At 38.0% G+C, this 25,217-nt stretch overlaps 1 protein-coding gene across 2 annotated transcripts in view; it reads left to right on the forward strand.

The window, feature by feature from the left end:
- Nucleotides 1–2,865: 2,865 nt before the first annotated feature.
- Nucleotides 2,866–25,217, forward strand: part of SPOPL (speckle type BTB/POZ protein like) — a 62,453-nt gene continuing 40,101 nt past the window's right edge. For both annotated transcript variants that reach the window (XM_027589494.2, XM_027589495.2), the window contains exon 1: nt 2,866–3,092. The gene's annotated coding sequence lies outside the window, so the exon portion shown is untranslated. The remainder of the gene's footprint in view (nt 3,093–25,217) is intronic.

The raw sequence follows: 25,217 nt of genomic DNA on the forward strand, positions 1-25,217 counted from the left end.
GGGGTATGAGCAAAATGTCCAGGGAAGCAGAGTACCTTGTGCTTGGGATTCATGAAGTGTTATATGTTTACTAAAAAGCATAGTACCACTTTCTTGACTCTAAACAGAATAATGATTTGTGAATTATTTGCTACTGCATGCTTTAGTAGTTGTTGTTTTTTTAAAGATTTTATTTACTTATTTGTCAGAGAGAGGGAACACAAGCAGGGGGAGCGGCAGGCAGAGGGAGAAGCAGGCTCCCCGCTTAGCAGGGAGCCCGATACGGGGCTCAATCCCAGGACCCTGGGATCATGACCTGATCCAAAGACACTTAACCAACTGAGCTGCTCAGGCGTCCCTGCCTTAGTTTTTTGATAGCTAGAACTGGAAAATGATAATACAAAACAGGGTGGTGGTGTGGAAGGCAGTGGTGAGTCTATTGTGTGTACCTAGTCATGAAATGGGAGCATCTGTGATGTTAATTTAGAAAAGAGAAATAAAATGCTGCAGTCACTAAAATATCACAGTGGGACGCTTGCTTGGCTCTTGAGATGAGCGTCATAGAGTTAGATCAAGATCCAAAGTCTAGTCCTCATCTGTGCTCATGACACTCAGAGAATGGTTCTTCTGATCTTTACTGCTAACCTATTAATTACAATAAATAGAACTTCCAAGTCATCCATTGAGGAGTGTAAATGGTTTTCTACAGAAAACTGGCATTGGACAGAAAAATGAGTATCAAAAGTTTCTTGGTGTCTAAGGAGTCGCAATTTGAGCAATGCAAACCTGATAAATGACTGGTGGAAGCACACTGTGCACAATACCAGTGATAAAGCTGTTACTTATTTATATATTTATAAAAATCACTTATGGCAGTAATAAACTATAGCCTATAATAGTTTAGTTTCCAATAGATATCCAGTAAGTTCGAAATCAAATCAACAAAGGTAGTTCTTTAGGGTATTGGTATTATAACACCAAGCTTTAATCCAAGCTTATTGACCACTGAGTCATCTTTTACTTAGCCAAACCATCACAGTCTTACTAGCATTAGTTATAAGCCATATTTACTCTTACTCTTTGCTATTACTTTACCAGTGGATAAAGTCACCAAGGAAAAGAACGGTATGTCCTAACAGTGCAGAGATCAAGCCTAGGGAAGGGACTCTAGGAGAATACCCTGAGGAGCTATTTGACATTCTTGTGGTGGAACCACCCCCAACTAGAACCCAGGCAAGTGTCAAAGGTCACCCAAGTACCACTCATTCCTTAATTCACAATTGAAAATCTACTTCAAGGATTCATTATAATGATTGCTTGAGCGTATTACCTGTATCAGTGCCTAACCATGACTGATCAGTGGAAAAGAGGGTGTGATATAATTTAAGGGGCCGAAAGAGCTAAAAGGCCTGGGCAGAAATTATACACAATTTTCACTGTTTCCGTCACCTATCATAAAGTTAACAAAGATCTATAATGAGTACAGCAAATAGTTTTAATTGTTCTTTATGTTTGGAGAACACAAAATTTTGCATTAATATTTGCTCTCCCCCCCAGTCCCTAGCACACTAATGCTCACTTCCACTTCTGCTTTTTAACCCTTGGTTAAGGCAGTTTTCAACTTTATGGTTATGCTGATCTTACCTTTTTTCCTGATACTCTTTGGCGCTGGTTGTATCCCTCTCATGTTTTGTGTGTTAAATACGTGAATAACACAAAGTAGTATTAATTTGAAGTGAGGGAGATCTGCTTTCCCGATATTCAAACTCCATTCACCCTTGAATGAGTTATTTATTATTTCTGATCCTCAGTTGCTTTATTTGTAAGATGGTAATCATTTCTACCACGAAACTGTAAAGTTGCTGAGAGGATTTAAAAAGATCATGCAAGTCTGTGCTTACAGGGCTCAACACATAGTAAAATAATGTTTTTCTTCCACCTCTCCTTTTCTTGGGGAAGCAGGTAAACAGTTGACTGATGCGCAGTTTAAAAAAATGAAAGGAACTGGGGGAGGGTCTTTAAATGATATTCGTGTCTGTACTGTCCCTCAAAACTCTTTAAATATTCTTGCCAGCTAGAGCAAGTTTTCTCTCACGAGTGCTGAAAAATGTTCTGTTCGTTGTCACCTTTCTTTAAACTCCATGAGGAAGTCTCATGTCTTCAGACCTTTGCTTAGAGCATTATTTACAGACGTTTAGTCGTGGGATGCCACCTGTTCTTCCGTGCTTTGCAAGCAACCTCAGCTGCCTTTAGGCGGACCCCTTCCTTCTTAGGCCTGAGACTTCCATTTGAGGCTCTTCTCCGACCGAAAACCGTTCCACTGTGGCACTTCATTTGCCTACCGAGTTGTCTTTATTTCTCACCTGGAGACTGTATATTGCTGTTTTTGTTTTAGCACTTCACAGAGTGACGAGCTCGAAACGGGCTCGGTAGAAGTTGCACCTTGGCTTTCTAGTCTGGTACAGCCCCAAGGAAATCATATCGAAAACCGGCTGCCGCCTCTCGCACCCTACGTCTATCGATTTAAGAGGAGTTATCAGCGGGCGTTTTAGGCAAAGAAAGTTTTACGCTGGGTAGAAGGGAGGTCCCTCAAGACGAGGGAACTCCTCGTCCTCTCCCCAGGCGCGAGCGCTGCGAACGCGCCCGGCCGGGAGCCCAGTGCTTGGCACAAGCGGCGGTGGCGGCTTCCAAAACCCGGCGGCGGATCCGGGCCGGCCCGGAAGTGCCCGGCGCGGGAGGGAGGGAGGAAGAACCTTGCGAGCCCACGCCGCCGCCGCGCGCACGCGCCTTCGCTGGCTGGGGCTGGGGCTGGAGTCGCAACTCGGAAGCCGGAGCCCGGACGGGCCCGGGGCCGGGAGGGGGGGGCGGCGCGGGGGCGGGAGCAGCGGAGGCGGCCGCCCCTGGCGCGGGTTTGTTTATCCCGGGGAAGAAGTTTAGGAGCGTGAGATAGGAAGGAGGGCGGGCTGTGAAGGAGGGATGCGGCTCGGTGGAGGCGGCCGCCACAGGGACTCGCCGCCATCACCTCCGCCGCCGCGGCCGCCGCAGCCGCAGCCGCCGCCTCAGCGGGAGAGGAGCCGCTGCCGGGACTGCCCGCCGCCGCCCCGCACGTCCGGGTAGGTGCCCCTCCCCCTCCGAGGTCCCTGCCGCACCTTGGTCGCTTGCTCCTCCAACCCCCAGCCCTTCCAACTCGCCTGCGCTGGAGCGGGGCGGCCTCCTCCTCACACGCTGCGCCCCCATTCCTCCTGGCTCGGGACCCCTGCTCCTTCGGCGTGCCTTCCTTTTCTCAGGGTTGCTTTCCGCCCCCGCCTCTCAGCCCCACCCTCCGCCCCCTCCCCTCCTCCCCCCTCCCCCTCCCCCCTCCCTCCTCCCCCCTCCCTCCTCTCCCCTCCCCCCTCCTCCCGGCCTGTCTTCCCCTCGCCAGTCTTGGCTTGTCCCTGGTGATGCCCCCCCGTATCGATTTTCTAGCCTCAGCCTACCAGGATCCCCCAGACTTTCCTCCACAAGCCTCGCCCCTTTTCCTTCTCCCGTCTCCCTCCTTTATACCTGGTCTGTTTTCTTACCCTCCCGGAGTACTGCTCAAAGAGGGAAGCCCCTTCTTCCCCCCGCCCCCCAGCGTCCCCATCCATATCTCTCATCCCAGACATATGTATGTGTGAAGTTATCCCTATAAGCCCGTTTTAGGGTGAATTCTCTGCTTTCCAGCCAGACCACTCAGTGTTTACTGCGGTGTTCATGCCCTCAACCTACCTCCCTACCTTCAAGCACGTATTGCCCTCTCACAAATTCTCTGTCACGTTCACCAGGTAACATCAAACTGGCTCTGCGGTTCAGGGTCCAAATGTTCACTTTCCCCTTTGACTCGCTTGTGCTATCGTTTCTCCTAACTCCTCTTCCTCTCGAGTCTATGTGTACTAAATAAAGGGGAGAGGATGGTCGAGTTTTCTTCCTCAGAGCAGGAGATCCAGCAGAAATAAGATTTACCTTTTGCTTATCCTAACTTCTGGCCTCTTTCTCGGTGAATTGTGTCATTCAACCATACTTTTGAGGCTTTTGATGCTTTGTCTATACTTGAATAATCCTGGGCCTAGATTGTTCCATTAATACTTGTCTTCCCAGTTTTTCCTTGCAGCTGAATCCACTGTTTCTTAGACAGGAAATTTAAGTAATAAAAGGTTTATACGTTGGAAAATTACATCTCTGCTGCCGTAATGGGAAAGCTGGAATATTTCAGATTATCATCCTGTTATTCTTGGGAGAAATGGTGCCTAGTGGTTAAGAGCCCAGATGTAGCTGAACTGCCAGCATCTAAACCCCTGCTTTGCCATCTACCCAGCTCTGGCCTTGGGCAAGTTATTTAATCTCTGCCTCAGTATTCTTACAACTCTAAAATGGGGATAGTGGTATTCTTGATAAGATGGTGGTGATAATTGCATAACTTATTGCAGGTAAAATACATCAGTTCTTGGCACCTGGTAAGCGTTCAGTAAATGTTCTTTATCATCATCATCTTAGCTTGACTTCTTTTGGCTATTGGTGGGTTGATTTTGAGGAAGGAAGGTGGGAATAGAAGGCTGCCTTTTGCTCTTTTTCATTTAACATCTTTTTTGATGTAGTTATTATTCATATTTTGTTACTGTATAAATTAATTCCTTCTGGTGTGAAAAGTACAGAGTTTTAGCTCCCTCTTTAAGGGTAAGTTTCTAGGCTACATGCAGGTCAGTCCCAGCTTCGGTGTCTTTAAAATGTTGTATTTGTTTTGAGAATAGATGAAATTGAAATATGTAGCAAATTTATCATAGTGGAAAATGAGGGTTTTACTGATAAGAATTTTAGTACACTGCAAATTAAATACTGAAAACTGATTGTTCACACCTATCAGTCCTTTATGTTGAATTGGTACTCAAGAGCTTGGCTTCATTCAGAAGACTAGTGGCTTTTCTCTCTTAACATGTTTATTAACACGGCCATCCTTGATGTTTCCCAAATTTTACTCACTCTTTAAAACCCTGATAATTTTTGTCATATTTACTTACCTCCTGTGCATTATTACTTGATACTTTTTTTTATAACAACTCAGTTAAAATCCAAATAGGTACTGTTTAGTATTGTTATAAATAGTAACATATGTACTGTCAAAATAAAGATGTTTGCCCATTTATAGCTTTAAAGGAAAAACAAAAACAAAAAAATCATATTTTATGTCACCAGTGGAATGTACTCCAAATTTTGAGTGACAGTGACTTTGTCCATGCTGTTCTCTGGCCTGAAATAACCTCTGCTCTTTTCCCCACATATCCAGATTCTACCTGTCTTTCACATAGTTTCTGCCAGCACTGGTTTTTTTGTCTCTTGGTTTTCCTGCTGTCTGTATTCTGCATTTTTGGCTTTGAATACCATAAGCCCTGGTTCAAGAAAAATGACTACCCCAGAATAAGACTTTGGAAGTTTATAGGAACTTGGAAGGGCTGGAATGAAATGGACACTTAGCATTTACTCTGTGCTAAGCACTCTTGCTTGGTTTTGTACATATTTGTTCATTCTAGAAATATTTAATGAGCACTTACTTCATGCCAGGCATTGAGGATACACAAGAGCAGCCCTTCTGAACCAAGAGTTGTAGTGACTCTCAAGCCTTAATGCTCTAAGGCATCCAGGGTATGTAATGAATTAACTCCTCTCCTCCTCCTAAAATGGTACTGGCTATGTACCTTGAGAGAGAGAACTGAGGAAATAATCACCTAACTCAGTTTCTCTAGGGCTTAATTCGCATAGAACCCTGGCTGAGAAATGTTCCATCAGAGAAGAATAGTATGGACTCTGCTTTTTTGTAATTTATTTTAATGTGGCACTGACAGACAATAAGCAAGTAGGTAGATAAAATTACTTTATAAGAGGGTACTGGTAATATTAAAGATAATGATAACCACTAACACTTATAAAACACTGTGCCAGGCACTTTTTCAAATAATTTAATATCTTGTTTAATCCTCATAACAATCCCTTGAAGAAGGCTTTATTACATCTCTGTTTCACAGATAAGGAAACTAAGAAATTATTTAACTTCCTACAAAACCACACAGCTTTGTAAGCAGTGGAACCAGACGATATTGTTGTAGTCTGTTACCTTTGGTTGCTTCTCAAATTTTCCAATTCCTTGTTGGTTACTTTAGACAAAGTTCTTCTTCACTTTTCTGGGGAAGGAAAAAAAAAATAATATTGACAGTGAGGTTTCCCTGTCTTTTTAGGTTGTTGAGGGAAGTAAAGGAGATGTAACTTTTGTAAAGCATGGGGTATGCAGACTTATCCCAAATCTTATACATGACTAGATATTGAAGACATTTACATTTTTGTGGTCCTGCTAACCATTATGTTTCCTGACATAGATTTATTCACTTACTAAAAGTTTATTGAACAACTGATATGTGCCAGGCACTGTGCTAGGCTCTAGTGATGTATGTTAATGTAAGGAATTACTTGTATTCATGGAGGCAAAAGCTATTGGAATAAAGAAACTAAACAGCTAATTACAAAAATAATTATAATTATGATTGCTGCCACAAAGGAAAATTATGTTAAGCAGTGAAAGTCCACTAAACTAACAGGGAATGCTTCTCTAAAGAAATGACTTTTAGGCTAAATCTGAAGGATTAACTGAAGTTATCCAAGTGATGTTGGCAGTTTCAGCTTTCTAGAACTGGAAAGTCCTATAGAGGCTGGACCTTAGCACATGAAGCTGGTTGATGCAAAATGAGACCAGAGCAGATCACAATGGTCAATCATTGCTAAGCATTTTGTACTTAAATCCTGGGGTGGGAAGCCACTGGATAATGTTAAAAAGCTGAATAAGTTACTTAAATTTTTACTTTAAAAATATCGCTTGACTGCTCTGCAGAGGACACACTGGAGAAAGGCAAGTGTAAATGCAGGGAGACCAGTTAGGCCAGTGCTTCTCAGACTTATCTGTGGAGAAGGACCTGTTTTGGTTTGTTTCGTTTGGTTTGGTTTCTAATCTCTACTGGTACTTTAGTGACACAATAAAATGGATGTTGTGGCAGTTGTCAAATTGCTATAACAATTTCTGAATACTTCTTTCGGTTTCTGTATTTACCTTGTCTCAGACCAGTAACAGTAGTGCGTGGATGACTGTTGGTCTACAGACCACACTTTTGAGTAGAATTGAGTTCAGCTATTATAGTAGTTTAGGGAAGAGATGATGGAATCTTGGTCCAGGATGGCAGCAATAGAAAGTAGCTGGATTGGGGGGAAGTTAAATTGATAGGATTTTGTCATGAGTTAGAGTAGAGGGTCTAGAGAGAGGAGAAGGCAGGTTCCCAGGACTGGTGGTTCCTGTGCCTAACACGGAGAATACTGGGGAGAGGGGCAGTTTCTTGTTTGTTAGTTTCTGGGAAGTGAAGAGACTATTGATCATAATTCAGGTGAGAATCCTCAGTATATGACTTACAATGAAATCTTAGTGTGAGAGGTGGCGGATGTGATCGCCCAGAGAGAGAGGGTAAAGGGATATAATAATTCCCTATGAATTTTCAACATTTAAACATTGGGAAAAAGAAATGTAGCAAAGGAGACTGAGAAGGTGTAGCCAGAGTTGGGAAGAAATTTTCCTTGACATCACTGAAGCCAAGGCAATAGCCTATATGAAAAAGGAGTGGGTAATCAGCTATGTCAACTGTGTTGAATGAAGCTGAGAACTCAATTAAGTTGGCAACTGAAAAGTACTCTTTGGCTTGAGCAACATGAAGGAAATTTTATTATATATTTATTTTTTATATATATATTTTATTATATTATTTACTTACTTATGGGGGGAGGAGCAGAGGGAGGCAGAGAGAGAGAATCTTAAGCAGACTCCATGCCTAGCATGGAGCCAGATGCCATTTCATGACCCTGAGATCATGACCTGAGCTGAAATCAACAGTCGGACACTTAACCTACTGAGCTACCCACAACACGAAAATTTTGTATTTCTCAGTAGTCTCTCCATAAACTAGTTGATGAATTTTGTTTTAACCTGCCAAAGCAACAATCCTAAATTTAGGATAAAATTACCATATCTATAGCATGAGCCATCTTCCTTCCTCACTTTAAACCCATGTTTCTATTTATCACCATCTAGATGTGCTATAAGCATCTCACATTCTTTTTACAACTGATTCATCAGAACATATTCAAACAATGTTTTTTAAGTACTATTTCTCAGATATTGATTACTAAACTTATAGAAATGTGATTAGACTTCAGAGACTAGGGGCATCAGACAATTAAATATTGTTATAGCGTGATTAGTGCTGTCATTGCAGCTTATTCAGGTTGCCTTGGAAGCACAGAGAAGAGGCATCAGGGAAAACTTCCTAAGGAAAATGACACTTGAGCAGTGTCTGGAAGACAAGTGGAGAGGGCAGTCTGGTGCAGTGGTGGAGGAGTTTAAAGAAATGATAAAGAAAGGATACTAAAGAAATACAAAATACAGGTATTTTGAAAGCATGCAAAGGCAAGGAATTACGACACTAGCATGTGCATCGTAGATTGGAGAAGTTGGTTGTGTCATTCAAAAGTTTTTCTCTTGAACTTGTGTACCTCTTTCTGTTTTGCCATTTTGAGTAATACCACTACCCACATAAAGGCACCAAACTTGGAGACATCTGCCAAATATTTTCAAAAGTTAAAGATTATCTTTGTTGTAGCATTGATTGTTCAAGGTGATATTTTCTTTTTTATTGGTTAGCTTTATATTTTGTATATTACTCCCATACTTATAGAATAATTAAGTAATTGATAGCATAACTTAAATATATCGGTTATGCTTTGGTGATTTTTTTTTTAATGATATTATTTATTGGCCAGAGAGAGAGGGCTTGCACAAGCAGGGGGAGTGGCAGGCAGAGTGAGAAGCAGGCTTCCCGCTGAGCAAGGAGCCCGATGTGGGACTCGTTCCCAGGACCCTGGGATCATGACCTGAGCCAAAGGCAGATGCTTAACCGACTGAGCCACCCAGGCGTCCTTGCTTTGGTGATTTTTTTCATGAGAGAAATTTAATACATTTAACTTTTTCTCAAACTTGGAGAGTTGAAAATGAAGGCCTTGGTAAGGATTGCTAAGAGTTTACTACTAAACCTCAGATATATGGTTAATGATGGTGCTTTTGGATTCTGTAGAATAAGAATAGGCCCCTGATACCATAAACACTATTTTAGTTGTCTAAATGTCCCTAGATTCACCCTCTTGCACCATAGTAGAGCACAGTTCATCTGCAGGGATTACTCTCTGAAGAATACTCTAGTTGGCAAAACCTTATTGGCAAGATCAAAGGCTCATAGAAAATAGTGTGTTAAAAGGGAAAATGAAGTTAAATGGATTTTAAAATATCTGCTTTTTAAAATAAAAGGGGAATGGGCTTTATCAAAATTTGCTTCTGAATTCAGTGAGTTACTGTAGAAACGTTGTTATTCTGATCTGTTAAGGTGGTCTTCCTTAAATTTTATTCTAGAAAATTGTAACTCTTAATTTTTCTTTTATATCTTTTGCTCTTGCCTTCTCCCTGGTTTTTAGTTCCTTAAATTGTGCTGAATTCTTGTGTAACAACTGTATATTTTTCATATGCTGCTATGGTTCTTAGAGGCATACTTTTTCAGGCCTTTTATTTATATACATATGTAGAGCTCTGATGTTTTTCAGACTTTCCTACATATTCTAAGGGAGGACAGAATAAATATTAGCATTATATTTTGAACTGTGCTCTGTAACTACTGTATGTGAAACAAAACTTTACATAGGTAAAAGCAGATTAAAAAAAATTTATCTACAGATACAAAATTGTGTTACCTCAGACCACGATTGGGATAGGTGGTTTATACACTGAGAGCAAACGTATGATGGAAAATTCATCTGTGCAGTAGGAACATGCTTAGAAAATACTCCTTTAAAGTTGTTGTATTTGCTTTCATTCTTTATTGGATACGGGAATAAATAATTAGGAATGACAGTTTAAAAAGAGGTGCTCTAAGTAATGCAAGATCTCAAAGGTTGTAGTATGACTGAAAAGTAGTGTGATGCTTTTAAAGTACTACTTGAGATCTGTTAGCAAAGAAGAAACCATTGTTTCCTGTCTGGATATGGTTTTTTTGAAGCAAATTTAAGTTTTTTAGTTGTGTATAAATGCATTTGTACTTCTCCCACCACCCCTTTCCCCCAAGGTAATTTAAGTGACTTTAAGGTAAAGAGTGCAGTTGATCCAAGGTGGGTTTTTTTTTCAGTTGTACTTTGGATACAATTTTTGGTGTTTTAGTGGGAAATTCCCCTGAAAGGTAAATAGTTTTTATCCTGGAAGTCAAAATCAAACACACAAAAACCATTGAATATAAATTCATTCTGAAATTGTCAAGGCAGATGTCAACACAAGATGCTACCAGATACTTAAATTAATTGACTTTGATTTAATTAATATCTTTGGTGGCAATTCTTAGGACCAGCTTAAACCTGTTTTAGTTATTCAGCATGGCAGTTGAGCTTCAAGTTTAGTATGTCCAGTTTTGTTAGAGCTCAAGTGGGCACACACTAAGCAGATTGGTCATTTCTGATTGCATTCAAAGTGTACTTATTTATTTATTTATTTATTTTTAAGAGAGAGAGAGCAGAGTGAGGGAGAGGGAAAGGAAGAGAGAGAGTCTTAAGCAGGCTCCACGCCCAGGGGGAGCTTGTCACAGGGCTCGATCTCATGACCCTGAGATCATGACCTGAGCCAAAATCGAGTCAGACACTTAACCTACTGAGCCACCCAGATGCCCCTAAAGTGTATTTTTTAAAACTTGAAGATATTTTTTTTATGTGAGCATTTTATGAGTGTCATTTGAGAAATGGCTTGAAGTAAGTGGTTTTTGGGAGTATCCTGATTTATGCTTTATTCTTGATGATTTTTATTTTCTCAGGTGTCTTATTTTCACAGTTGTTTTGTCTGTCTGCTCCACCCCCCCCCTTAGCAAGTCCCTTATCAATGAAAATTTCATCATCAAGTTGTATAATGAAATTAGTATTTCTTCCTTGCAAAGTATATAACCAAGTTTATTTGAACATGGGTCTGAGAAACTGACAATAGTGTAAAGGTATTTTCATAGGATTTTCTCATAGATCATTATGGTTAAAAAGGAAGAACTGCCGTTTTTAAAGCACTTGTACCGGACACTATGTCAAGTATGTTAGATATTTTACCCCATTAGGTATAGATAATACCATAATTTTTTGAGATGTACTTGCCTTGAGTTACCAGATGCACCATTATTTATGTACCCCAAAGAGAGAAAACACTATCAATTACAATTGTAAAATGCCATCAATTTTAGAAATGTTGAAATATGGGAGAAAATGAGTATCTTAGGATTAATGAAATGTGGCATTAATGCTGCCTTGTTTTATGCTTATCACCCAAATTCCTCAAAATAACTAACTTCCCAACATGAAGTGAAAATTTATCCTGCTTTACCTTAGAGCTTCCTGAATTCTAAAATTGTGCTTTACTTCAGAACTTCTAAGCAGCATAGCACAGAGTTTAAGAGCATGTAACCAGACTCCTATTTAACAGCTTTGTGAATTTAAGCAGTCACTTAGTATCTCTGTCTCAATATTCTCATCTGTAAAATGGAAAAGGTAACAGTATTTACCTTGAAAGAGTTTGTTATATAAGAATGAAATGAGTTATATTTACATTTAGGATAGTGCTTTATACATAATTAAATGCTTTGTGTAAATGTTGGTTAATTCTTATAAGAACAATATTGCTATTTCTGATCTAGGATATGTAAGTAAATGATGTGTTTAAAAGAGAGGGACAAGGGGCCTTATCAAATGAGGCATTGGTATTTTGGGCACCCAGTGAAGATTAAAATATTTTGTTGATTTGCCTTTTTTTTCTGTGTCTTTTAAAACTAATGTGAGATAGCAGTCTTGACAGCTTTGATATCTAAGTTGCATTTTTATTTTCGTAAAAATAATACTGCATAAAGGTTCAGCTGAAATCTGCTTTCCTTTCATCTGTGTTATGACATAATTAGTCAGAATATTGACGTGCTATGATGGATGTCTTGAAAATAACCTGTGATATACTTATGATTCCTGTCAACTTCATAAGGAATTCATTCAGAAATATTTTTAAAGAGTTTCAAATTAAAGAACAATGTTTTAATTTTAGTTAAAGCATCCTACTTCTACACTGTGAAGTATATGGAGGAGAAGTAATGGGGCAGTTTTTGTTTATTTATGGTTTTATATGTTCATGATTTTGTTGGTTCATTTGAGATTTAAAATCTTGTCATATACTTTAATAATAAAAATAGGTTAAGACCTTCCTTTGAACTTCTTGATATTTTTCCTCATTCTTACTTTTGCTTTGTTCTTACTTTTTCTGTTTTGAGCTTACAATCATTCATTTATTTCATAAGTGGTTATTGACCAACTGTTAAATATCAGGTTCTGTGTTTAGACTGATGAATTGGAAATAGCCCTTGACCTGGAAGCCTCATTATTTGCGATATATTAATACTGTCTAGTCTTTGAGTGCTTAGGCACAGTGCTGCAAATTATATATGCTCTCTGTGTTTTAATCCTCATAACTACGCTGCTAGGGTAGGTTATTACTTTTCAAATGTTTCTTCTAAATAATTGGCAGAAGAGTGAACTCTTTGCTGATGGAAGGGAGATGAAGGTCTGAATGGTTAAGGTAGTGGTGGAGGGGGAGAGCTTTAGTGTTAAAATTTTTTTCAAAAATTTTAGTATTGGCGCCTGGATGGCTCCATCATTGTCTGCCTTTGGCTCAGGTCATGATTCCAGGGTCCCGGGATCGAGCCCCACATTGGGCTCCCTGCTTGGCGGGGAGCCTGCTTCTCCCTCTCCCACTCCCTTTGCTTGTGTTCCTGCTCTCACTATCTCTTTCTCTGTCAAATAAATAAATCTTTAAAAAAAATTTTTTAGTGTTTTCTCCTAAAAATGATTTGACTCTTGCATTCTATAATTTTAATACAGACTTTTTTGTTTTAATATAAAAATGGTTTTAAATTAGCATGAGGGAAGATTCAAAAAAGTGTTCTGTCCCAATTTTAGACTAGAAGGAACATGGCACTGGGAACAGGATTTTATTACATCTAGGCATCAAGCTACTCATTTATTTATTAAATATTTATTTGGGGTTTTTTTAAGGTAAATTTTTTATTGAAGTTTAATATACATTTGAAGACATGCATACTGCATCATACAGCATGTATACCTTTGTGTCTGGCTTCTTACCCAAAAGATTTATTTATTTCTATTTTTATTATTTATTTATTTGTTTATTTTTGAGAGAGAAAAAGTGTGCGTGTGTGTGCAGGGGGTGGTGGGGACAGGGAGAGGGAGAGAGAATCTCAAGCAGGCTTCACGCCCAGTGCAAAGCCCAGTGCAGGACTCAGTCCCACTGCCCTGAGATCATTACTTGAGCCGAAATCAAGAATCAGATGCTTAACGAACTGAACCCCCCAGGTGCCCCCCAAAACACTTATTTTTATATGATCCATTCATGTAGTGTGTAGCAGTAGCTTATTTATTCTCATTGTTCTGTAGTATTCTGTTTCACTGTATAACTGTATATATATCATAAGGTATCCACTCTACTGTTAATGAACATCTAGGTTGTTTCCAGTTTTGAGCTGCAGTTAATAGTGCTCCTATAGAATATTCTTCTTGTATGTGTTGTATACATTTCTGTAGTGTATGTTCCTTGTAGTGCAACCATTGGGTCATGGTATGTGCTTGTATTCAGTTTTAGTATGTATTACCCAGTGTTTTCCAAAGTGGTTGTATCAGTTTATGCTTTCATCAGTAGTGAATGAGAGTTCCATTTGTCCCACATACTCTGCAACATTTGCTTGATATTGTCTCATTTATTTAGCCATTCTGGTGTATGTAAAGTGGCATTGCACTGTGGATAGGCTAGGTTTTCAAAATAAACATGATTCCCTTCCCCACTCATACCCACATAACCTTCCACATGCACACCAAGGAAAAGTGGAATAGAGACATGTTTATTTTCACAAAACCCATCAGATGATTCTGGCTGCCTTGTCAGTTGATAAGATGCAGAATATAAAACAAATTTAAGTATAATTTATGGAAAATGAGAATGTCATGAAAATGATAGCTCCACTGTATAGTTCACTGACTTTCTGACAGATGGCGCATTTCTGCCTAACTATTGCTAAACGTAGGGAAGGTTTTAAGATTTTGCAAGCTGGTGAAAAGTTTTGTAGGCTAGTTTATTGAGTGAGTCTACAACATTGGCTCAAAGCTCTCATTGCACAATGCTGGAATGCACTTGCTCTTACTTGACTGTCTACCCAGATTGTAAGTTGTGTAGGGTTTTTTGTTTTTCGTGTTTGTTTGTTTTGAGGCTCTGCTACCTCTTAAATAAGGGAAACATTGTCTACACAGCAGGGCTTCCTCAGTTTTCAGATCTTGAAAGTTGAGAAAATTTTACCATATGCCCACAGCATGCTGTGTGCTGTTTTATATTTAATTTCTTGTTATATAGAGAGTTTTTTCTTGTGTCAACAGAAGGCAGTGTTGCTAATATATTTTTCATTATCAAATTGTGTAGTGAAAACCAAGGATGCAAAAAGTATTTCTCCCGGTGTATCCTTTTCAGTATGAGAATTGTGGTTATTCCTCATTCCTCAATGAATCTAGATCCTTAGAATATATGTAGGGAAGTGCCATTCCTGTACCTTTTATTCTTAATTAGTTGTTGACTTCTTCTATTAAAACACACATATGAACTCATAACTGCAGATAAGATAGTTTTACCTTTATAACATTTTCATATGCCTTTTTATAGCTAATATTTTTACATCTGACTTCATTTCTTACTGCTGCAAAATACTGTTCCTGGGTAGAGCACCCGTTTGATAAATACTTGTGCTCTACATATTTGTAGGTAGTTACTGATTATTGCTAGTCATAAGAATCATGGAATTATTCGCTCATCAGAAGGGCTGAGATGGCATTCATGCCTTAAAGTGTTCCCATAAGGTATAAAAACGATTCAGTTTATTTTGCAAAGCATTTCCTTATGAGAGAGGTAAGGCTGGTAGGTGGATGGCAATAACTTTTTATTAAGTCCAGTTCGACCATGTGCTACATCATTTCAGAAAAGACTGGCTTAAAATTTAGGATCTCCTAACACATTGTTCTTCATGGATCATTTTGCTTTATTTCTTTCTCTTTCCCTTTTGATTTCTTTTTCTTTCTTTCTTTTCTTTTTTTTTTTTTCCTGTAAACTAAGCAGCTATGTGAACTGTTTTTCTTCGAGAAAATATTTTTAAGGAAAATAAACTCATTTTAATGGTGATGTACATGCAGGGTGTAATGATTAGACATATGGATCCCTACTACCCTTTATCCTAAAGCATACTATTTTACCAATTTTTCCCGTAGATTTTAATAACTGAAAGGCCCAATAAGTGTAGTTTCTCTTATCTTTTTCAAGGATGATGGTTTATCCTGCTTTTACTTAAGATAATACTAATTTATGCCATGTCATTTGTATCCTTGTCTTATTCAGCATTTGGAGAATATAATTTTTAGTGAAATACTATTTATTAATAGTTCACTTAAAATAAGCCTGGGTGGCTTTGGTAGATTTTTACTTCCAGCTGCTCCCACGGTCTAGTGTAGTGGTATGTGAGATACATGTATAATAATGAGTTCTGTCTTCAACAGGTGGTAAAATCTGAAAGGAATCTACTAAGTACACGTCTCTTTTTCTAACCCTTCTCAGATACAGTGTAACCAACACCTTCCTTTAAGTTCAGGATGGGGATTTCCATGATTAGAAGTGGGCTGGGATGCAAATGACTAGGAGCAACAAACTCCTTTTGGTCTCAGGTGATGGTAAGAGATAGATATGATGCCACTGCCCTTATTGACTACTTTATGTACTAACCTGTTCCATGTCAGGTGCTACAGTTTGCAAGATGGAAGTCACAAGAATGGCAATAGAGAGTGGGAAATTATAAGCTGTGTGAGCCAAAATAGTGACTGAGTCGTCCTCCCATGGAATGTGTGGAGCAGCAGTGTTTAATAAAGCTTTGTGCAATGGTGGCAGTGTTCTATAAGCTCCACTTTCCATGTGGTAGCCACTAGCTACTTGTGTCCATTGGGCACTTAAAATGAGTCTAGTACAACTGAAGAGCTCAATTTCTAATATAATGTAATTTGTTTCATTATTTGGTAAGATTTATTTTGCAACAAACCCTTCTGACAACAAATAGTTAAAAATAGAAATAGGTACTTAATGAAAGCATCCACTTAAGAAACTACTCTTCTGTTTATAAAGATTCTTCACATGCTCAGAAACCTAAATAAAGGAGCAGACTGTGGGTGGTTAGATTGACATGGAGTAGAGGGTTTACAGAATGGTTGTAGTAAAAGAGTAGGGAGTGAAATATGAAGCATGCTTGCTAGAGAGTGTTTGAAATGAGGCATTGTGGGTTTTGAGTTTGATAAAAAAAGGAAGTGAGGCCAAAATGGGCATAATGACTTAAGAATGGAGAGGGCTCAATGAAGTGTTGAGAATAAGCATTGGGGGATTAAATTGGTGACAGATGGGAATAAGTTGTTATAAAAATGATATACTGAGGTTTAATTTTCATAGTTGACTTAAGCTATTTTAGGTCATAAGTTCCAAGTCAGAATCTTTGAAAAAAATTGCTAAAATTTCAAGTGGGTGAGATCATTCAGGAAGGTGAAGGAACTCTGATGCTGGTAGATTGGAAGTCAATAGGAGTGCAGCCATCCAATGTGATGGCAGGAACTGTGAAGGAGACATGGAGACAAGTGTTGAAGTCCTCCGCTATAAAGGAGCCTAACTGGAAGAGGGGCGAGAAGATGATAGAAGGAGAAGAGGGTAAGAGAATATAACTTTGGAATCAAGCAGTTGTCATACAGTTTTGGCAGAAGGTTAGAAAAGTCGTTTGGAAGCAACAGTGGGAGATTGGAAGAACTCTACTTCCAACTCCTTTTTCTAGATTCTTCACAGGTGTAAGGAAAGGACCTTATTTTAGCAATTCTATTTTATCTGCTTTAGTTGGGTATTTACCTCTCTGACATATGTTTGTTTCTCCAGTGCCTGACCTGTTTAGGTACTTAATAAATGTTTGTTCAGGGAGCGCCTCGGTGGCTCAGTCATTAAGCGTCTGCCTTCGGCTCAGGTCATGGCCCCAGGGTCCTGGGATCGAGCCCCACATCGGGCTCCCTGCTCCATGGGAAGCCTGCTTCTCCCTCTACCAGTCCCTCTGTTTGTGTTCCCTCTCTCGCTGTGTCTCTTCTCTGTCAAATAAATAAATAAAATCTTTAAAAAAAAATGAATGTTCAGTAAATGCTAGATGAATGTGAAATTGTTCCAGTGTGCTGGAATTCTAGAACAAAGAGCATTGCTTAGATTTCAAAAAATGATTTGAAAACTAGTAAAAGGAACTGTTACTTTAACACAATTGTATTTTCAAAGAATGGAATTAATTACCCCAATTTTAATTAGACATGCTTATATTTGAAAGGGTAATACCAGAAATAAATTATATAACTTTACATAAGTCAATGGATGGTAATTTCTTAATGGGTTATTAAGGGTAGTTAAAATAGTTGGGGGACCATTTTTAATTTTTAGAGGTTGACAAGAGGACATTGCAAAATTGATGTATATCTTTCAGATCTTTAGACGATTATTAAAATTCTAATCTCTGGCAATGGATTACTGTGTTGTTTTGTCATTGGAGCATTAAGCTCTTGGAGGAAGGAGTTGTAGCATATTGATTAACTTTGCACAAGATGGGTAAAGAAGTCTTCACTTATTTAAGGTAAAAAATTTTTGATCCAGGCGCCTGGGTGGCTCAGTCGTTAAGCGTCTGCCTTTGGCTCAGGTCATGATCCCAGGGTCCTGGGATCGAGTCCCACATCGGGCTCCCTGCTCGGCGGGAAGCCTGCTTCTCCCTCTCCCACTCCCCCTGCTTGTGTTCCTGCTCTTGCTATCTCTCTCTCTGTCAAATAAATAAATAAAATCTTTAAAAAAATTTTTTTTGATCCTCACTAAATGAGCAGGAGGAGAAATATGAAAGCAAAAGATTCCATTATGACTTTGTAAACAAACAAAACAAAACTGGGGGCAAAAACTTGAATCAAACAAAGTTGGGGGGAAAGTAGGAAAAGGGAAATACAGCTTTTATTTTGGATACATGTTTTAGGACTTAGGTAACTTTGAAAGGGTTAATTTTAGAGGATCTAGAATTGGCAACTAACTGCAGAAACTACTTAAGTTCTTTTCAGACCTTCTCTCCTTTAATACTCACTAAGATCTTCCTGGGTGAGTAATTACTCCCTTTCTGAAGATAAGAACACTAAGGGTCAGAAAAGGAAAGTAACTTGTTCAAGGCTTATAAGTCCTAATTTTTTTTTAAATTTACATTGTTTTATATACAGGTCTTTCAGTTATATTTCAGTGAGTTTTAACAAATGTATTCACCTGTGTAACAACAGCCCAGTCAAGATACAGGTCATTTTCATTACTCCAGACAGTTCCGTTGAATGTTACATAATTCCTAAGAGACATATGGACATCAGTCTTATCTTTTTTCAGCTGTACCTCCACATTACTTGCATTAAAAGGGAACTGAAACTGTTAGAGATAAGCAGTGTGAGAGCAACAGAGTTAATAGTTGATGTTTTGTTGGAGAGCCAGGTGATAAAGGTTGAAAAAACAAAAATAGAACCTGAAAATACACATTTAGGGAAATTTCACTCTGCTCTTAATAGTTCCATGAGATTATTACTGTTTTGTAAACTACTACCACCTTTGAGTTTCATATTGATACTCATACACATATTGATATTCATACACACCGAATTTATTGAGTGCTTTCTGTGTACCAGACACTATCCTAGGTGTTTTCTGTACATTCCTACTCAACACACCAGTCATTTGAGGTAATTACTATTTATTTTATCCATTTATTGAGGTATTACCATTTATTATTATTACTATTATTATTATTGTACAAACAAGAAAACTGAGGCCCAGAGTCCTCACACAACTTTAGGATTTGAACTTAAGTCGAATATCAGAAACCAAATTTTTAACCCTGATGGTAGTCTCTGGATCGTTCTGTAATACTAAATTATATTTGGTACTTTGCTTTTTAGGAGGCAATAAGTTAATACACTGTCTAGGAAATATGTAATACTTTTCCTATAGCTAACTTCAAATCCAGTCAGTATGTCTTTCCTTACTACCTGCTGCCTTCTGTATAAGGCAGTCATTACATAAATGTGAAAATATAGTACTTAGCATATTTGATTAATTAGAAAAATTATAGTATTATCAACTAAAACTCTTGGATGTAATTTTTTACTAACTGGTTGTTTTTGTTGTTGCTGTTTCTTAACTGTATCACCTTAGAGCCCATAGCTTCTGTGTTTCAGTTTCCCTATCTGTAAAAGAGAAGTGACTACTTCACAGGGTTGTTTAGAGGATCCAGTGAGATAAAGTTCAGTTTCTAAAGTGTGAAGTAAAATCTTATGGATTATTTTACTAATAACTGCAATAAATTTGATTAATTTTTTTTTAAAGATTTAATTTTTTTGAGAGAGAGAGCTAGAACAAGCCGAAGGAGAGACAGAGGGAGAGGGAAAAGCAGGCTCCCGCTGAGCAGGGAGCCCGACGTGGGGCTTGATCCCAGGACCCTGGGATCATGACCTGAGCTGAAGGCAGATGCTTAACCTGCTGAGCCACCCAGGTGCCTGTAAATTTGATTAATTCTGTTCAACAGGCATTGGTTATAAAAGTACTTGAGTAGCTAGAGAATAATTCATTTTACTGGAAAAAATGGCATGGGGCTATAGATTTCATAGTAAAAGTTTTACAGAAGATGGGCAGATTAAAAAGTGTTGGTGCTTAAAGAAGGAATAAGATTAAATTATCATTTGTTAATTGAGATAATTTACCACTCTGAGTTGGGTAAAAAAAGTGTGATATGGTACTGTAACATAAATTATTGCTTAAATTAAATAAATTAACTTTAAAAATTTTTTAATCGTATCAGAAGTTTATAACATTGTATATATTGCCATGCTGTCACACATGTTTTAAACAAAAATTGTGCATTGGTAATTTCTGATTAAGTGTCTTGTTTGGACCTTTTAGCCATTGCTAAAATTTTCAAAATTTAGGCTAATGCCTAAGTAAACTTGCTTTTAGGGACTATAGTGAACTCAAAGGTAATTCTTTGGTATTAAGAGTATCTGGATGATCTTGTTCCCTTAATCATGCTTGTGCTGCTTAAAAATACTATGGGGGCACCTGGGTGGCTCAGTCAGTTAAGCGTCTGACTTTTGATCTCAGCTCAGGTCTTAATCTCAGGATGGTGAGTTGAAGCCCTGTGTTGGGCTCCATGTCCCTACTTAAAAAAAAAAAAAAAAATTCACACACACACATATTTGGGTAACAACATTTAGTTTTAGCTTTTTGAATTTTACCAAAAAAGACATGATCAAATTTTTGCTTTTTTGTTTGTTCTCTTAAGCACATTTGAAATTATAGATTTTCCCTAGGAGACCTACAATATCTAGTTCAAATGATGAGGTCAGGGGCTGTCTGTCATCCTTCCTTGTTTCCACAGGGTCTAAGTGTAGGTTCCTCAGTGGGTCACTAAATAAAGGAAGGTGACTAAAGGGAAGAATGAATGATTTAAAAAGAAAAAACTGAGACATTTTGCAATTTGGCCATATTGAATGAATAATCTCCTGACTGCTGGTCTCACCCCTTTTTAGTTCACCACAGTTTATATATACTGTCTTTATGAGATGTCTGGAAATAACCTCCTTTTAAAAAGTGAAATATTTATTTGCAGATAGACTTCTATTTTTCTTATTGTGCCTTGTATATGACATATAAGTAATAAGAAAATAATTGAACTTGCAGCAACTAACAGGACATATAATTGTAGTTGTTTGCAAATGATTTTTAAAAGTGGCTTCCAAAGATCCACAGTGTCCTTAAAATGTTATGCTGTAGAAAAAGCAATCAGGTTCTGAAATGATCTATAGTTGATTTTTTTTTTAAAGACATTCATTGCAATATGTGGAAGTTAATGTGCTGATATCAAGTAAGTCTTAGTCTGCAGGGTGTGAGTCTTACTGTATTAAGTCATTGTAGAACTAGATGGGACTTAATGATTCTTGCCTCAAACTTTCTGTATAGCTAAAGCTCAGTGCTGTGCAAAAGGGCATGTGGCCTGAAACCTAAAATGGCTAGGAATAGAATCCAGATTTTTCAACACATGGGCTTCCCCCTACCCCATTTTTACCATTGTTGAGGAAAATGACATCTCTATCTCTAGAAATGTTGTTGAATGACTTCTTGCTTTTAGTCCTTTCTTTGAAATTTCAATAAAGCAATAGAAATGCAGTGATTTTGGGCGCCTGGGTGGCTCAGTTGGTTAAGCGACTGCCTTTGGCTCAGGTCATGATCCTGGAGTCCCGGGATCGAGTCCCACGTCGGGCTCCCTCCTCGGCAGGGAGTCTTGTTTCTCCCTCTGACCCTCTTCCCTCTCGTGCTCTCATTCTCTCTCTCTCAAATAAATAAATAAAATCTTAAAAAAAAAAAAAAGAAATGCAGTGATTTTTGTGGAGTTACAATGTGTGTACCCAGGGATTGACTTTTTGTTTGTTTTTGGTTTTTGTTTGTTTTAAGGGAGAACTTTGTTGTTGAATGACAAGGCAACAGTAAGCAGAGGCTTTAATTCTCTGTAGAAACTTTCACCAGCATGTATTAATGGCCTTTAGGAATTATCAGATAGAAAAAGAGTTAGCATTAAATGTCTATATAAGTCTTGTGCCTATCCTTGTAAATTTTCTATGTATGTATGTATGCAATTAAAATTACCTTACTTTCAGTGTTCAGATGTTGAGGATTTCAAAAGAGATTCCGTAACATTGGAATAAGATCCTGGAACAAAGAAATTGAAAGCTAGCCAACCCCACAGGATAACACTCAGGTAAAAAAGAAAATTCAGTCAGAGCTGAAGGACGCATGGATGATCAGGGCAGTGATGATGGATTTTTGTATTTATGGTATTAATAGCTTTCTGGTCTAATCCTCAGACTAGAACAGTGGTTCTCCAAGGTGAGATCCCTAGATGAGCAGCACCAGCACCACCTGAGATCTTTGTTAGAAATGTACATTCTAGGGCCCAATTCAGGCCCACTAAGTTATTAACTCTGGGTTTAGGGCCTAGCATTCTGGCTTAACAACCCTTCCAGGTGATTCTAATGCATACTTAAATTTGAGAACCACTGCCCTAGAGAAATATAACCTATAAGTACCATTTGTCATCCCTTAGAGACTGAGACTATTAAACTTGGACCATATAAAATTACCAGTATTCTGCTTTTGACTTATAAAAAGTTCAGATTGTAAGACCCGTTATTTTACTTAGGCCTCTCAACAGTCAAAGTAGGAAAGAATTAACAGCCTAGGTAAGTAGACTATAAGGTAAACAAAGGTATTGGCTCAACACCCCCATGCATTTTTTTTTTCCTTTTTTGAGACTAAGGCCCTGTGAAATTTCAGCAGCAGCAGCAGCCATGGGTGCCCATGTACACCTCCTACTCCGTGCAGCTCTTTTGGTTTTCCCCTTATAGCCAGGAAGAAGAAATTATCTTCCCATCCTTAGCCAGTTTTTTTTCTTGAGGGCTTTTCATCACTGCCTGTTCCTTCCCCCTAAGATTCTTCTCAGAAGCACCTGTGTCCAGATATACTGCCACTGAGTCAAATTATTCTATTGAGAGTCATAGCTGTTTCTGTTTGGAAGAAGAGACTTTCTCTCATGGTATACACATTTTAGTGAACTTTAGATTTTTAAGCAATGGGAACTACAAGATGACTTTTCTCTTTTCATGTATATATATTATAGCTATAATTAGCTATTCCATTAATCCCTTAGACCGTGTAATGAATCCTCCTCTGTCTTTCTTTTAAACACTGAGGCTTTGCAGTACAGAAATAGATAAAACACAAAAAACCTTCATAGAGATCATAGTAGACTAAGTAGTAAAATGCACTAAATGAAGGGGGTGATGGAGGTGATGGAGTAGTAGGAGGGTTTAATATGAGCTGACTATCTATGGCAATGAGTAACCAATTTCAGTTTTCTAAATAGGCATACTAAAAAAAATAATAATAAAACAAGTGGGCATACTGTGTTATATACTGCTCCCCCCTCCTGGCTAATAATGCTTTTCAAAAATAGAAGTCCTAATTGTGTTGAGATTCATGTTACATGAGAGTGAAAAGGATGGGAAGTCATCGTCCCACTTCCAGTTCCACTTTTCACTGTAAATGGTGCCTGCTTTTATTTCTGTTAGTGGTTTTTATTAATATATATTTTTTATTAGCTCTAGACAGTATTACCTCTGGGAATGATAGTCTTGGTCCTCTCCTTACTCCCCCATCTCCCAGTTATTCATTGTTAATTTTATATCATCAAGGTATTTACATTTTGTTTTATAACTATAAATTCTTCTTTGCTTTACTTACACATCAATTCTAAAAATTTTAAACCTTGAAATATTTACAATGTGATTACATGACTTACTGTAGAACAAAGTAGAATGGTCTCACAGAGAACAAAATGTAATCCTATGTACATTAAAACTTCACAATTGAAAATTGTCCAAATATCAAATTCTGGTGGATTCTCCTTTAGTATTTTTCAATTTCTTTCTCTTCTTCTGAGACCTGTTCAGTTCAGTTGTTTCTTCAATTCCATGTTTTTTTCCCCTTGGATTTCTTTTTCATTTGGTTTAGAGCTGTGGTCTTCAAAATGAGACATCCATCCACATTAAAGAGGGTATGTGGAGTAATTTTGGGGGGTGTTGGAATATATTTGAAATTATGTGTTTTTATCTGATTTTTTAATTTTTATTTTGATGTGCTTTATAATACACATGGTAGAATAATGGTATATTAATTTATAAATGTAAAAATTATAAAATATTTATAAATATTGAGAGCAAATGTTCAAATGGTTTTTACTCATAAAGGTGTGTCATACAAACACATTTGGATTTCTTTAGGTTCAGAGTACCTCATTGAGTAATCAATATAGGCTGGCAAACTTTTCAGGTATTTGCCGTCTGAAAATACCCTGTATTTGGCTCGCATTCATGAATAAATTTTAGTATGGAATTCTAATTAGTTTACATTTTTTCTCCTTATAAATCTTTTTTTTTTTTTTAAAGATTTTATTTATTTATTTGACGGAGGCACAGCGAGAGAGGGAGAGTGGGAGAGGGAGAAGCAGGCTTCCCTGGGATCATGATCTGAGCCGAAGGCAGATGGTTAACGACTGAGCCACCCAGCCACCCGGTCTCCTTATAAATCTTAAAAGCATTCATTCTATATCTTAATAGCATTTAGATTTCAATGTGACTTCTTTGTAGATAATGTGGTGAAACTGAACAGTTTTACTAAGATGTGTCTATGTATAGATAGTCTTTTCAGTAAGCATTTTGGTACTTGGTGAGACCTGTCTATGAACTGTGTCTCTTCAGATCATGGTAGTAGCTTCGCCTTTTTTTTCTTTTTATATGTCCCTATTTTTTCCTGTTTTTATCCCCTTCAGGAGCGCCTATTAGCTGTATTGTATCTCAACCTGACCTCAGGTCCCTAGTTTCTCTTATTTCCTATATTCTTTGTGTTTTAGTCTGTCTCCTTAAAAGTAGTCCTTATCTTTTATTTTGCTCTCATGCATCAGTTATGGCCATTTACAAGAATTGCAAGAATTTACAAGAATTAATCTTTTCTGACCACTTTTTCAAAGCAGCTTATTCTTGTTTTATTCAAGCATACTTTATGAGAAATTTTTTTGAGTGTACCATTCTGCCCCCTGTATTGTCTCCATTTCTATCAGTTGTTTTGTTTTCATTTTTGGATCGTTTCCCAAATGTCTGTTGTCTTTGGTTTTCCATTAATATTTTGGGATAAAGAGCTAGGTTACTAAGTAATGGTGTCTGGCTGGCATGGTTTTCCCTGAAGTTGCATAGGTCTCTTCCCTATCAGACTTCTTCCCTGAATGGGAAGGCTGTGGATGAATTCAGTGTAAATGGGCAAAGTGTTTCAACTTACCTACTTATCTGTAGGTTGTGTGGGT

Source organism: Zalophus californianus, chromosome 3 (genome assembly GCF_009762305.2).
Source record: "Zalophus californianus isolate mZalCal1 chromosome 3, mZalCal1.pri.v2, whole genome shotgun sequence".
NCBI lineage: Eukaryota > Metazoa > Chordata > Mammalia > Carnivora > Otariidae > Zalophus > Zalophus californianus.